The 15,552-nt window shown below is 43.1% G+C and overlaps 1 protein-coding gene across 3 annotated transcripts in view; it reads right to left on the bottom strand.

The window, feature by feature from the left end:
- Nucleotides 1–15,352, bottom strand: part of MBNL2 (muscleblind-like splicing regulator 2) — a 174,235-nt gene extending 158,883 nt beyond the window's left edge. For all 3 annotated transcript variants that reach the window (XM_011970662.1, XM_011970661.1, XM_011970663.1), the window contains exon 1: nt 15,115–15,352. The gene's annotated coding sequence lies outside the window, so the exon portion shown is untranslated. The remainder of the gene's footprint in view (nt 1–15,114) is intronic.
- Nucleotides 15,353–15,552: the final 200 nt, after the last annotated feature.

Here is a 15,552-nt window from a genome sequence, read left to right as displayed (position 1 = left end):
GCACCTCATGGGACTGGGCCCAGTCTTCATCTTCATTGAACTTTCTTTAGGATCTGCCACCATTTCCCATTCTCACCTGGTTTCAGGAACCCCTAATCTACGACACAGTGAATAGCAATGTCCCTTGTCACAGATCCAAAGACACTGAGAGAGGGCATGAAGCCCATACACCTATCCCAAGGTGCCCTCACCTTGGATGAAATGCTCTTTGCTTTGGATTTTTGTGCCAGTGGAAGTGTGCCTAAGAAATTCCCTTCAATGTAAGGCTTCCCCAAGCCTGTGTCGTCTACCATTTTCTAGATGACACTTGTTTTCTTTGCTATCTCAATTCCAGTATGATTTCAAACATCAGTCTTCTGTGGATGAATTCCAAATATACACTGGGCTCCGCACGCCGCAGAAGCCTAGACCCATACTTCTCAGAGGACATTCCGATTTCAAACTCTTAATGACCAGAGCCAATTTTATTGTCCTCCCCCATCCTCCTGTGGGTTTATGCCATTGGCATCACTGATTTTTCTGTTTTCTAAGCTGATCACATCCAGGCCAGGTCAGCTTTGACTCCCCCGCTTTCCCTTGGCCCCAATCAATCCTGCCCATGCTCTTCGTAAGTTGCTCCTGGCCTCAGCACAGCACCTCATCCTCATGGCTGCTATCCCAGCCTATGCCTTCATGACCTGCCTGAGTGTCTGCAATTCTCAGGTCTAAACTCTGCCCATGGAATTCTCTCTAAACATTGTCTGATCCCTCATTTACCTGGTCAAAAATATTTGGTGGCTCTCTGCTGCATTCTGAATAAAGTTTGAAATACATAGGGTGGCGTTCAAGGTCATTCACAATTTAGTCCATGTCAAGTACTCCTTAGACTACACTCCATGCTCCAGAAAAACCTGCATGGGTGCTTTTCAGGTGCACACAATGTGATTTTATCTATCCTTCAAGGCCATGTCAGATGTTCTCTCCTCCAGGGAGCCTTCCCTGACTGCCTCACTTGGATGGCAGTAATCTCACAGGCACCTTCTACCTCCCTTGTGGCATAATACCTTCACCATGGTGATTTATTCACACATTTACCTGTCACGGTAGAGTATAAATTCCATGAGGGGAAAGGAAATGGGGAAGACTTAAGAAATAATTTTCTCCTCATCCACTATCTTTCATACATTTCTTTTTCCTGCAAACTTTTCTATAGCCAATGAAAGCTTCATTAAGGAGAACACATTTGCCCTGGCAGAGAAGGTCCTTAAATTAACAATGCCATCAGCTCCTTCCCACTGACAAAGGGCCCCTCACCATGCACGAGGCAATGCTCGTCCATTGTTTTAACAAATCTTCACAAAAATCCTGAGAGGTGGGCACGAGAAACCAGAGGTCCGATGAATTTGGTAACTTGTGCTTCGTATGGGACCCCAGGATTCAAATCTGTGTTGATGACCCACAAGTTTTGGATTCCTGCCATCCTTAGCCATCCTTATTTATTTTTTGAGATCTGCAATCCCCTGACTTAACCATACTAATGGGCTAGTCTAGGGTTACACAGCCAGAAAAGGGCAAAGGGCTTTGTCATCTGCTGTCCCCACGCTCTTCCTTCCTTCCATTTGTCTTGACTGCCAAATAGAAGAAAGAAAAAAAAAAGTCCCTTAAGCAAAGCTTTCATGCATTTGAATAAAATAAAAATAGGGAGAAACAAGGAACAACGAGATGTTTTGTATATAATGACAAAGTAACTGTTATTATTACTGTCACCATCATTATTGTTTAACACTGATCATGTCCTTTCAAGTTTCTAATTTGAAGCATTAACTTCCTTCTGGTACAAGGTAGAATGGTAAGATGGCTATCATGACCCTTCATGGTTCTGATTATAGTTGGGAACAGAGACCACTGCTGGAAGCCCAGAAGGTTCCAGAAGAGAGAAATGAATAAAAAGTAGAGGTCCAAGGGGGAACAGAATAAAAATATAGGACTATCTTCCCACGGGCTTTCTCTTTATCTTGTAATACAAAGTACAAGGTAGCCAGCTACATTTTAAAAACTTTTTATTAAAGACAAAAAAAAAAAAAAAAAAAAAAAGAAGACCACATATCCTGTATCCAGCCCACTGGAGTTTCACAAAGTGAACACATCTGTACATCTCACACCCAGATGAAGAAATAAAATATTAGCAGAGCTCCAGGAGCACCCCCTCCAAGCTTTCAGACACTACCCCCTTCCCCAAGGGAAAGCAGGCCCCCAGGACTACCTAGCTGACTATATTTTAAATTAACCCCTTCATTCTGGCCAGGACAGCCTGTGTTCTTCTCAGAGAAAGCTATTCTGGCAGCAACTGTCACTTCAAAGCAGGGGGGAAAATAAAGTGTGTGTGAGGGAGTAATTTTGTGTGTAGGAGAAAAGTGTTTCTAATTTTCAGTCCTGAAAATGTGAGGGGAAGAAGGAATACGTGAAAAAAAAAAAGAGGGAAATAAGTCGGTAAATGCAGTCCTCGCTCTGCCTCCACCATTAGGAGCTGGAAGGCTTCCAGCGACATGCCATTTTGAGCAAGGAAGCAAACACAATCGCCCTTCTCCACCCTTCCCAGCCTCCGCCGGGGCAGGTCAGCTCCAACGCCCATCACCGTCAAATTTGTGGATAGGCTGACGGTTATTATTTAATGGCAACATGTTCACTAGAAGGCTGATAGTGTATTGAACATATGGTTCTGATTTATTTTTTCTGTTTGTAACCAGGGAGCAAGATGGGGAGCGTCAGAAACCTAACTCCAGGATTTGCTGGGTTCTCCCAGACTGTAACTGGAACCTCGCTCCCAGGCCGATGCCCCTCTTGCCTCCGCAGCTCTGGGGTCTAGGGAGGAAGGAGCCACAGAGGGTTCGGACAACAGCACTGACTGATCCCAGAGCAGGACTCCATTCTGTTAACCTGACAAAGGGCACAAGCTGCGCCGACATGTTTTGCCTCCACTTTCTATGCTAATTTATCAAACTGGAAGAAAGAGATCAGAACATCAAATAAAAATCCACAGCCGCAATTAACTCAAGACCTAACATGTACCTGGATAAGGGGACTCACAAGAATTCAGGTATCTACAAGGTTTTAAATGGCAATGTTTTCTAACTTTGTATCTTGGGTTATTGGTCATCAATGTTTCCAAAAATAATCACTCCTTTCAGTTACATTTTCTGATCAATTATTTAATGAGGTCTGGGTTATATGACATCGATGTCACCCTGAGTGGGGAAAACTCACGCTCTTGAGTGGTCAGCTAGAAAGCTGGCAATTTTTGTTAAAAAGGCAAATTTTTAGCCTGGCAAAACGTGGTGGCTAGCTTTATAGGGCATGAATAAAACCAATACTAGTACAGAGGGGGAAAAAAAAGGCAGAGTTTGTGAGAGAATAGGGGCCTGGGGATCTCTAGGTTAAATACCAACTCAAGTCTGAAAGCTTCAGATCAGGTTCTGGGCTTTCTCTACATGAAAACGTGGCCACCTCGTACAGAAATGGTTCAACACCCCTCCTCACCCTTCCTTTGTTTGCTCGGTGTGTCCCTAAGTAGGCCTGGGTGGATCTGAGGGACAAAATCCTTCCTGGTTTCTCCTTCTCCGAGGAAGGAGGGCAGGTTAGTGCAGCCTGCTGTTGACTGGAGCTGGGATTAATTAGTTCCTCCAGTGACCTTGGCACCTACTGATGGCGAAGTATGTCTCTAAGCTGCTGAGAGCCGCAGAGAAACTCAGGAGGACTGAGCACTACTGCTAAAATGATCGTTGAGCCAAAAAACATAGACGACAACGAAAGAAAACCAAAAATGTGTACCTTATCTCTAAACACTGCCTGAGTATGTTATTCAAATGGTTGATGTGAAGAAATACCTCTCTCTATCTATGCATGTATGTTTATTTAAATCTCGATCGATCTTTCTGTTGTCCTTGTGGGTAACTTTGCAAGCCAGTGTCCCGTACATTGCCAGGGATGTTTGGAGGGGGCTGTGACCTGTGGTTGGGACTGAAAACAATTTTAAAGCATTCCATCATGCAGTTGTGGAAGCTCATCTGTCCCGCCACACTTTACCTTCATCTCTTCACTCCCCACCACCGCCCTACTGTGCTCAGGCCTGAACAGAGCTGAAAGAAGTTAAAGAGCCCCGCCTCTTTCTCTTATCATAGCTGGTTCAAGGTTCAATTTGAGTCAACAGTGGGTCAACACTGCCAGAGACACTCAGTGTCTTGGGTTGCATAAATAAAGGTATTCTGTCATGAATTAGGGAGGTGCCATAATGGTTCTGTCAGAGGAATTCTGACATCTTCAAATACGGGAAGGGGCTCGCCTCCTAAAGAGACACTTGATTTGCTTAGGGTTACTCCAAAGGCCTGAACAGGGGTGAAGAGTGCAGGAAACAGAGTCCCATTTCATTTCAGCACGAGGAAGAATTTTCTAACAAAATGTTATGGCTCGTATGTGCTATGGGGTCGTGATTGTCCAGTCAGTAAAGTAAGATACACAATAGATGGAAAGAGCTTGTTAGGGCTGGGGAAGAGGGTAGACAGGAATTGTGCCAGATAATCCCTGAGATGCCTTCCCACTTGGGATTTCCTTCTCATTTCCACCTTATATTTGTGGTTTTTGTCAGTTGGGTGGATCTCCAAAGAGTGGCTTGGGGGAGCTGTCAGAATCCTGTGTAATGTGAAAAAGTTATTCCATTGACTCTAATGTGTCTTCCCACAGCAAACCACCGTTCTGGTACCTGAGTACTCAGGAGAACAAAGAAGCAGCTGGAGTAGCACGTGTTGTGGGAAGTAAGTAGTTAAAAGGACCAAAGCTCTTTGCTGGTCCCAGCAGCCCCAGAGGCAGCCAGTCCCTTTGATCCTGCCTCTTAATTGCAGCCTACTTGCACCAGGGAACTTTAAAGAAAAAAAAAAAAAACAGGGAAACTCTAGAGATAGAGCTTGTTTGCTTCCTAAGGGGATGGTCTTTGTGGAGACTGCCAGGAAGCTGATACTTGAGGCTCCAAATGATTGGTTTCCTAAGGGGGAAAATAAATAGTCCCTTCTACCAGCTAAGAGTCAGGTGTGACTAGAACCCCAGAAATATGAGGTATCTACGTGTGCCATTTAGTAGGGGTGCTGGGTACAGACTTGGAAGAGAGAACGGGACGTGAGAAAAGCAACCATGGGCTAGCGCAGGAGCAGGCAGAACTCTAGAAAAAGAGAGCCTGAAGCGAGAGCATCAAAGAAAACGGCACTGCACAGGAAGGGAAGTGGAAGAAGAAAAGGAATCTCTAAGAATTCTCATAGAGAGCAACAAAATCACAACAGCACAAACATTTCACTTTGGAATAGGTCTTAGAGTTGATAACGAGCTTGTACCTATGACATGTATTTAAAGTGTCTAAACGTTGAGATCCATCAAGTTGTTTAAGTTCATTCAATGTACATGCACACACACACAGACACACACACACACACACACACACACAGTCAAGAGTAAGAAAAAGCCCAACAAATAATCACAGCAAATAGTGGAGATGATGCCCTAGCTATCCTTGGCAATATACCAAGTCCCTTTGTGAGGAGGGACTCCTGGCTAAAACTGAACTCATGCCTGCACAGTATGCCAGTAATTGCTTGTTTATGTCTATTTAGCTACTTAGTGAGCTCCACCAACAGTACTTACAACTGTCAGGGAAGTTTTTCTAAAGCAAACCCTTTTTGTTGCAATCCCCAAGTAAGCACTGGTGGACAAGGGTTGCGTGTTTCCGTCCTACCAACTTGAGTTTCGCCCCTTATTCTGTAACCTTGGCAAGTAATTTGATCTCTCTAAGCTTCATTTTCTTCATGAAAAGGTTTAACTGAGTTGATATGCATAAAGCTCTCAGCAGAGGAGGACTTTCCATATAGTAAGTGCTCAATAAATTCAATAAATGTTAGTTCTGTTTCATTCCTAAAAGGTTATTGGTAAATTAAAAATGCATAAAAATACCGGCCATCTGTGTGCGGACTAAATGAGCATCTGGGTAGGGGAGACTTCCTCTAAATCAGTTTAGCTTGACTCCTGGTTCTAGGAAAGAGGGGGCCACATGTGGGACACACAGGAAAATGAGGCATCTGAAAGGAGGGAGGACAGACAGGGGCACGAGATGGAAGACCTATAACAAGGTATGAGACTCAACAATCAGGCCTGGACATTTCACTTAAGCTACTTCATTCGACAGCTGTCTCTTCTCACAATGTCTTCGTTTCTGTTACAAGACTTTAAAACTAGCATTTTTTAAACTAATGCAATGTTAATGGCATATAACCCTTCCTCTCTATCCTTCATATTCTTTGGAGAGACGGAGGAGAGAATGGCATTATCTACATCTTAGGGAATGAATGAGTGTGTCAGAGCTCCTGGACCTAATTCACCAAGGGTGTGAGGACTCAAGTAGGCACATCAGACTTCCAGGCTCCAGTTCTGACCACCATCTAAAGAAAAGGAATCTAAGTCTGGTTTATAATGCATATATTCCTTAGGATAAAAAAACAAACTCTGGAGCAGACAGATAAACAAACACACCAGCCTTCCCTGGAGGCAGTAACCAAATCTCTTGGGAACTTGTCAGAGTCTGTGTCCACAGAGAAGACAGACATCTTGGGAATGGGGAGATATCCAGAGACAGGCTGTGTGTAGCCACAGAACTGCTTGTAGCTGCTGAAGTCCCTGCTTTCATGCCTTCAGCCCCAGCCACATTGGTGCAAGGCTGGTGGGATACATCAATTCAACCTCAGCTTCACTCTGAGGCTGAACAGCCTGGAAAGACCTACTGAACAGCCTAGAAAGACCTATGTGTGGAGGAGGTAGGTTCCAGTCTCCAGACCACCAGAAGATCCTCCAAGGAGCCATCCCAGACCCAGTGATCCGCTGCCACTCACATTGTGGCAGTGACACTTACAAAGCAGTCATTGTATTCTGGAGCCTCCTGGATGAACAGCAGCTTCATCACCTGAAGCCTGTTACAAATGCAGAATCTTGACCTCAGCCCAGCCCTACTGAATCAGAGCCTACATTTTTACTAAGATCCCCAGGTGATTCATAGACACATGAGAGTTTGAGGAGTGCTGTCTGGTCACTTATGGTAGGCGTCTGGTGTGAGGGCATCAATCCATTTGCATATTTCAAGTACTTTCTCATCATGAAAGGCTATTTTCTTCCGAGAAGTCCTTATGGCTGGGTTCAATTGAGAACTGCTAGAATCAGAGATAAATGAATCGCCAGGGTCTTTGAGAACAGGATGACCAGTGTCAAGTGATATCTCCAGTCACCCTGGAATTACTGTTCTGACCAGTAACATCCCCAAAATATATATATTTTGAGAGATAGATGCAGAAGTATTCATAATTATTGGTTTTAAATACTCTCTTTGCTTATTCGTGAAGATCGACTTTTAAGAAGTCAACTGTATATATGCGAGATACAGCTACGAAGGTTCCCTCGACTATCTAATATTCTGTGGCTCTACGCAAGACTCTGAACCAATATTTGCCTCCAAAAGGACCATAGCCAGAAACCCTTGCCAGAGAGGGAAAGCTATGTGCAGGAGAATAGTTCAACCCAGGAGACTACACTGTTTTCTCATGGAATCCTGGAGACTAGGCTATGGTGCTTAATAGTATTGGTCATTTATTTTTTTAAAACAATTTTGCTCTTTTGTGGGTATTTTTCTGATTCTCTGCTAGCTCCTATTCTCTTTAGGCCCTTGCTGTGTTCCCCAAGATTCATCCTTGATCATTGCCTATCTCTGTTCGTGCTGCCTTCTTTCACGAGGTGTGAGCTCCAATGGCTTCCACTATGGCTTCAACACAGGTGTGTCACGAGCTTGTATTTGTAGCCTGTCGTCCAGGCTGTTCTTCATTCCCACATCGTCAAAAGTTTATGAGACATCTCCACTTGAATGTTCCATCATTAGCTAAAAACACCATTCTCAAGTCTAAAAACTCATCATCGCCCACCCTCCTTCAACCCTATTCCCATGTATCGGTCCCTTTTTCAGACCACTCCCATTTCTGTCAGGGTACCATTGATATCACTCCTCCTAGAATTTCTGCAGTGACGTGATCTCAGCTCACTGCAATCTGTCTCCTAGGTTCAAGGGATTATCTTGACTCAGCCTCCTGAGTAGCTGGGATTACAGGCATGCGCCACCATGCCTGGTTAATTTTTCTATTTTTAGTAGAGATGGGGTTTCGCCATGTTGGTCAGGCTGGCCTCGAACTCCCGACCTCAGGTGATCCACTCGCCTCGGCCTTCCAAAGTGCTGGGATTACAGGCGTGAGCCACTGTGCCCGGCCCAGTTTGGCTCTTCTAAGCTCTCACTACCTTCTAGTATTTTTCCTTCAAGATGCCTTTTGGATTTGCCCTTTCTCCTCCATTTTTCCTGCTAATGCAACCCTTTTCCACTTTGTGCCTGGAATATTGTCAAAGTTTTCTGGCCGGTGACATCACTAGTTACAAATGTTCTGACCTCTAACCCTATCTTACAAGTCCCAATTAAATCTTTATAAAGCATTAGATGTGATGTTATAGGTAATGAAATTAAACTCTTCCACAGGGCCCTCCAGCTGATTCATATCCCGACTCCACCCCCTCCATCTAACTTTATTCCCCACTGCTCCCTAACACTTCATCCCCATCTCTAAGGTCAAGGTTCCTCCCTGGCCCCTACACCACATCATGCTATTCCTCCTTCCTGAGATTTTGACCACCGGCCTCTCCAAACACTTTTTATCATACATTCTTATAAGAATTTTTTTTTTAGATCAGAAACAACCATTAAAGATGGTTACTTTATAAATATTATACTTGCATAACCCTACTAATATGTTATACACATTATCAAACATCCATGAAAACTGACATTTGTAAAGGATGAGCTAAATAATATATAAGATGGAAGTTCACCTATTTCCTTGCCAAGTGAATAATCTTGCCCTTGACCTGGGGTGTGGACATACCACATTAGAGACATAGATCCAGACCAAATACATCCATTCAGACCCAAAGGAGGCAGCTCTTCCTGCAGGCAGCCTTATCTCTTACTCCCACCCAAACTGAGCTCCACTTTCCTGAACTCTCAGAACATTGAAAATTATATGTAGTAAATCATTTAGACAATACATATTGCATCAATACTTTAAGTCTGATTAATTGAAGCTTGCATCTAGGATGCCAGAAATTTATAGATTTTTAGAATAATTCAATATCTTAATTAAAAATATTACTGTCTTCTCAGAATTGCTTGGGTTGGGCTCTACTCAATTATGCAACATCCATTACAAGAAAACTCCAAGTCAGACTGAAGTTTAATTTCATTTGTCTCATTAAACATCACACACATGGATTCCCAGAGGTTTGAGGACTACTTTTTCTACTTTTTTGGCCAATGAGACGTTTAGCACATTGCTTAACCTTACTCAATTTGAGTTTTCATTGAATCTGTAAAACAGGGGGCAAAATGTGACCATTAAAAGAGATAATAGTCCAGGCACAGTGGCTCACGCCAGTAATCCCAGCACTTCAGGAGGCCGAGGCGGGTGTATTACCGGAGGTCAGGAGTTCAAGACCAGCCTGGCCAATATGGTGAAACCGTGTCTCTACTAAAAATACAAAAAATTGGCCAGGTGTGGTGGCACACGCCTGTAGTCCCAGCTCCTCGGGAGGCTGAGGCAGGAGAATTGCTTGAACCCCGGAGGCCTTTGTGCCTGAATGCCTAGCAGTCAGAGCTGAAAAAGCAAAGCGAATCAACCTGTCCTCTTGCTCTGCCTTGGCATCCAGGCTGCCGATGGTTCCAAAGTCTAGTCTCAATGCACACACTATCCATGAAGGCATTTGGGGACATGCATCTGCACCCCCAGGGACAGTTCTAAGTTTTTCCTGTCCTTCAAAATTCAAGTGAATTAGCTGCTAAAAAAAAAATCAATAAATCCAAGTTTTAAAAATCCAGTTTATAACGCATCTCCTCCAGCAGCTTTACCCAGCCCATCCTTGCCAGAGTGCCCTAAGTTTAGACTCCCACTTTTTAACTCTATTTGAACTGCTAATTAAGAGAATGCCTGTGAATGCCCTTTGTAAAGTGTAAGAAACTACACATATGTTAATTTTCCTTCTGAAGACATTTGAGTGCTTAACCATCCTCATCGCATTTGTACATATCTTGTTTCCTTGCTATTGTGGATTGCAAATGGCCGGCCACAGCATTTTCAGTGTTCTTGACTCCTCCCTTTTTCCTCTGAGGTCATGTACCACCCTGGAGCTCGTCTACAGCAACCAGCTTGCATTCAATGCCCATAAACCTTGGACCTGCCCATCTGTCTGCCAAGACCCATGCCTGAAAGAGTGCTGTAAACGTGGCTACATCCTCAGCCTCCTCTCTCAGCTCTTCCCCAGGCGTATGTCCCTAAACCTCGTAGCTTGTCTGTGCCCAGAGAATACACATTAACTGTGATGTTAGGGTAAAACAAACAAACAAACAAACCCAAAACTTAGTGTTTCAAAAGGAGATAGATAGATAGATAGATAGATAGATAGATAGACAGACAGACAGACAGATAGAGATATATAGATAGATAGATATAGTAACTCTGCTTTTAAGAAACAAGGGGGAAAGTGAAATTCTGCAGAGTCAGAAAACAGGTTTCCTTGCTAGAGATGGAGACAGTGAGATAAAGGCATGGAGGCTTCCCCCACACCCTGCAGCTCAGAATTGTGGGACACGGGTCTAAGACTTCCCGTTGCTGGCTGGTATTTACAGCTTTTTAGATGATATGCCCATTTTCCCCAGGCACTTTGGGGCCAAATCTCAGTGTGCTGAGACTCAGAAATTGCTCTCAGGAGCTTCATATTTTGAATTTTTTTGCACCATTCTTATCTGTCTATTGCTCATCTGACATCTTTATATGTTATTTAAGCAGTACTTATCTGGAGAAATATAACAGAGGTCAAGAAAGTACATACATTTAGATATCTAAAACTCAAAACTCCATCTCTTGTTCTCCCCCCAATCACCAAAACTGCCCCAAGCCTAAAATTAATCTGATGGTTAACAATGCTAAATTAATATTAGCCAATAAAGTTATTCAAGTCTTTGAAACTTACAATTTTGCATCATTTATTTTTGTATACACACACAAAGGCAGGTATTAGGTTACTGAGTTGGGTTTCTCACCAAATAGCAAAAGCCAGGGAACCCCAGAGGTGTTTAATAAACACTTGTTGACTGATTGATGGAATATACTACCTAGGATAATTCAGACAATGCGTTCTTTGTCAAAACACTAAGGTAAATTATTGAGTCCACTTTTATTACCAAGCGTTTCTGCTGTATTGCAGAGGACAGGCCTGCCCAAAACTTGTCCATCCGCCTCAGAGCTCAGGTTTACAAAATAAACCCTTAGGCCTTACCTTTCATACCTGGTTTTTACTCTCGGCAGAGGAGGCCCGGACTGGTCTCCATAAACAACTGTGTAGTTGGAGCCGTGCCGTTGGAGGCCCAGGCCTGATGCAGACCCAGCCACCTTTGGCTCTTTACTATGAATATTATCACGGCTGCAAAAAATAGTTTGTGCACATTTTTTAAAAGAAAAAAAAAAACTGAGCAGAGCATAAAACTGGAGAGAAAAATAGTATGTGAACTAATTTACAAAGCCCAGCTAAGTCTTCCTGCCTCACTCTTCTGAAAGAAACCAAAGCATTAAAATATCAAGCTCTTTGCTCTCCACAGCAGTGGGCATCCATGCCCATCCAGTTGAGTCGACCCTTCCAGAAAGGATGCCCGGGCCCATGACACCTTTACTTCTCTTTGCAGCCATTTCCTGCCATTCTTTGCTAGGCCTTTAGCTTGGGTCTTGAGCAGATTTTGTGAACAGGGCAAACTGTCCTCTCTACTGTTCTGCCATGCCCCAGGGGTTCTGTGCTCGCCTGGCCTGACTCTTGACCTGCAGCTCTCTCTGGGCTTTCTTGCTTGCTGATTTTTATGCCCACAGCTCCCTACCTTTCTGTAACCCCCCCTTATCTCCACTGCCCACCTGTCCAACTAGAGTTGCCAGGTTTCTCTGCTCGGCACGATCCAGCCAGCTCTGACATGTAGCTGTACCTGAAGATGGTAAAGGCCCCCAGGTCCCCAAACTATGTTTTCAACAACCAATATGTCTTGTAGTTATCCACCTTTTCCTGAATCAGAATCCTTCACCCCTTGCAATGTTGCCAACCTACTTCTATGTTGATAATGTGTTTTGTCATTTTGGAAATGTAAACAAATCAGTATACCTTCCTTTTCATCTTTTTCTTGTTATCAGTAGGAAAGTACAAGAAAAAAGGAAGAGAAAATGCATGCGAGATTGAACCTACTTATTCTACTATATGGAATTATCTTAAGCTCAGCATCTAAATCCTCTTTTCCCAATTCTTGCTTGGAATCTTGAGTACCTGATCTTGAATTTCTGTGGCGCTCCCTGAGCGCGGGACTGGCTGGTAGCCATGTGATATTGATTTGTTTTCACCATAGCAACAGCAAATTGAAACAACTAGCAGAGAGAAGGCAGGCTGTTAACCAGTAAAGCTACCTAACCAGTATATTTCACAAGCATATTTTTTCTCCTTCCCTCCTGTTTTTTCTCTTATTTACTCCACTTTCACAAATTTAACACAAAAGTCAAAGGAAAAACAGCATTAAATGTTTTGGGCACTACAAGGCCTATGGCCAGAATAGTGTGCTTTGCAGAGCTTCTAGTATATCAGACTAGATCAATGGAAAAAATGCAAACAACAACGCTTTGATTTCCTTGGAAATTTCATTTGTTGAACTAAGAATAAATATCCCTAAAAAATTTACATGAGCACAAAGTAGAATGAAGGGTTTTGTGTATATGACTATGTATCTTAATACCCTAAGGCGTTTGCCAACAGTTTCCTAATACCGAGGTTTTATCCCTTTGTACTTTAAATAGCTCAATGTGCCCAGAGACAAACAACCCTTTTTTTTTTTTTTTTTTTTGGTAAAAGGTTAAGGTCTCAGAATGCTAAATGATGAGGGAAAGTGTAGCAAGTATGATTCAATTCTATTAAAAGATAGAAAAGGTAGGCACTTGCTCAAAACTACGTGAGTAGTCGGAGAGGAGACGCAAACTAGCTTTGGGAACTCCCGGGAACTCCAATGTGCTCCAATCAAAATCTTTTTTAAAAGGTTCCTTCGTAAACGTTACCCTTGCCCCGATCTCTGTGACCAAGGTTGCCACCTGTGACATGGATTCGCAGCCTGCAGTATTGTACTTCCCCTGCTCGGGGCCATCTGTGCTAGGACATGATGATTTCTCTATGAAAACAGCTGTTCCCACCATCACAACCAGCCTTGAACTTGGTGGCACAACCTGGATCCTAAATAGTGGCTCTGGAGCAACTGGGAATAGGGCCCCGGGGACCATCCACCTAGGTGGCAGCGCTGGGCTGCACCGAGGGGGAGTCAGGCCAGAAAAAGAGCTGTGCCCTGCTCCCTGCTACTTTTTGCCAGCCCAGCCAGAAGCCCTGCAGACAACCTCTGCTGACCGGCCCGACATGAGGCAGGTACGAGAAGATGCCCTATTTATGAGGGGGACAGGTTTACAGTTTACAAAAGACAGGCGAAAATATAAAGACATAACTTAAGTCCTGCCAACGGGGAGTTAGAATGTTCCTGGCCAGGACATAAAGAAATATTCCTCTCCACAAGCTCGAATAAAGGAACACACAGCAGAAATAGTTGGGGGATGACGTCAGAAGTTCTGGGCTAGTGTCCTGCACTTCTCCTTGAAAGTAAAAACAGTGGGTCTAGAAGAATCTACGTGGCATTGCCCTTATTTAAATGAGTAGTTCTGCTGCTCCTTGCAAAACAAGTAGGATAGCTGAAGAAACTTCCTCTTATTTAAAGATTATAAGAACGTTCCCCCTGCCTTTTTTTAAAACCTTATTGTCCCCAAAACGCACACATTACCCAATTAACAAATAGCTTTCCACTTAACCTTTGTCTTTTAAAGGGACAGTAATGTTTCTTGAAGAACATTCAAGGTGGTGGTGGTTAGGCAAGTCAGATTTTTTTCTTCGCTTCAGTGCTTGCTAACTATTCTAAAAATGTTACACATTTATTGTAAACACATGCTTCCGAGGCCTAACAAAAAAGCACAGTTTCCTCATGCCTGGCAGAAATTTAAAACGGAAAAGGGCAGAAAGAATTCTTTAGCAAATACATCCTTTCCTTCTCCTGGGCCAAGTGTGTTAAAAATAAATCTTCTCCATCATTTCTCACTGCTGCTTCTCAGCGAGAAAGTTGATATGGTTCGGCATAGTGAAAACACAGCTTTAAAAGCTAGCCTGCCCTCATTAAATTATTCTGCTGGCTGTGTGTTCTCATTAAAAATGCATAAAGATCAGATAATTGCAGTAAGCATTATTAACCCAGCTTTACTTTTGAATATAATGGTTCCACTTTTAAGCTGGAAACAAAGACTCAGACATGCCAGGAAAAGAAATGTAAACATTGAACTACAGTATCGAAAACTTGCCAGAAAGCTACCTCTTGCTAGGTTGTTAAAAATGTGCTTTTGAAACTCAGTTAAAGCTGTAGCATTTTAGAGCTAGGTAAGTCCCTAATTTTTAATAAATAGACACATACGTTTGGTCAAACATCCAACCGATGATTATTTACCATGAATTTTTTTTCTTAATCCTTAATTGCAAGTCTGTTTTCAAATAATAGGATCCATGTAAACTTTATCTATTTGGGAACTAGCTATGGCAATATGACAATTTTTTTATAGCAAGAAAATAAGATTGCGCCGAAGAATTAAAATGGTTTTTAAAAAATAATGTAATAAATGAATCGATTCTTTGCATAAAAACTCGATTTCGTGCCTCACCCCAAACAGGCGGCATAGATTCAAGCTTTGCCATTTCTTTTTCTCAAATCAAAATGTTACGTAAAACTCCAGGGTCCCCCGCAAGTATTACATTTGAATTAGTGGAATCCAGTTTCCCTGGCTCCCCTAAGCAGCACACATGGAATGCAGCATACTGCAGCAAACTCTTTAAACATTCAAAAAAGGGGGGCGATGCTCCTACCTTGTTTAGCTCTGCCTGTCCTTCCCATTTACAGTAACCCCAGGAACATCTGGCAGAACCAAGTGGCCGAGGCTTCTCCACCGCATCATGAGGAAGAAACTTCCATGTAAATAGTTCTCATTCCCTGTTTATTGTACTCTGAAAGCCGCCTGCCGTATCTGGAAAATTTTACCTTCAGATGATGAAGCAAAGACAGTCTAAACTCTGTTGCTGTAAGCTGCAAGCCCTTCCTTCCGACAAATCCCTCCCAGCCCGGGCCAGCCAATCCCCAGCCAGCTCGTCAGCCCTACTCGTCTGAAACTGGCCCTAATAGGATGACTGACACAGTAACACAGCACTTGCAGTGTGTAAAAACAGTGCATCCATACTGATGAAAGAGGAATTTCCCTCTCAGAAGAAAGCAATCATAGCACCAAGACAAAGTGGCACATAATTGGC

The sequence above is a fragment of the Mandrillus leucophaeus genome, unplaced genomic scaffold (assembly GCF_000951045.1).
Source record: "Mandrillus leucophaeus isolate KB7577 unplaced genomic scaffold, Mleu.le_1.0 Scaffold960, whole genome shotgun sequence".
Taxonomy (NCBI): domain Eukaryota; kingdom Metazoa; phylum Chordata; class Mammalia; order Primates; family Cercopithecidae; genus Mandrillus; species Mandrillus leucophaeus.
The sequence above is the reverse complement of the archived record's forward strand: the minus strand, read 5'-3'. Positions and strand labels throughout refer to the sequence as shown.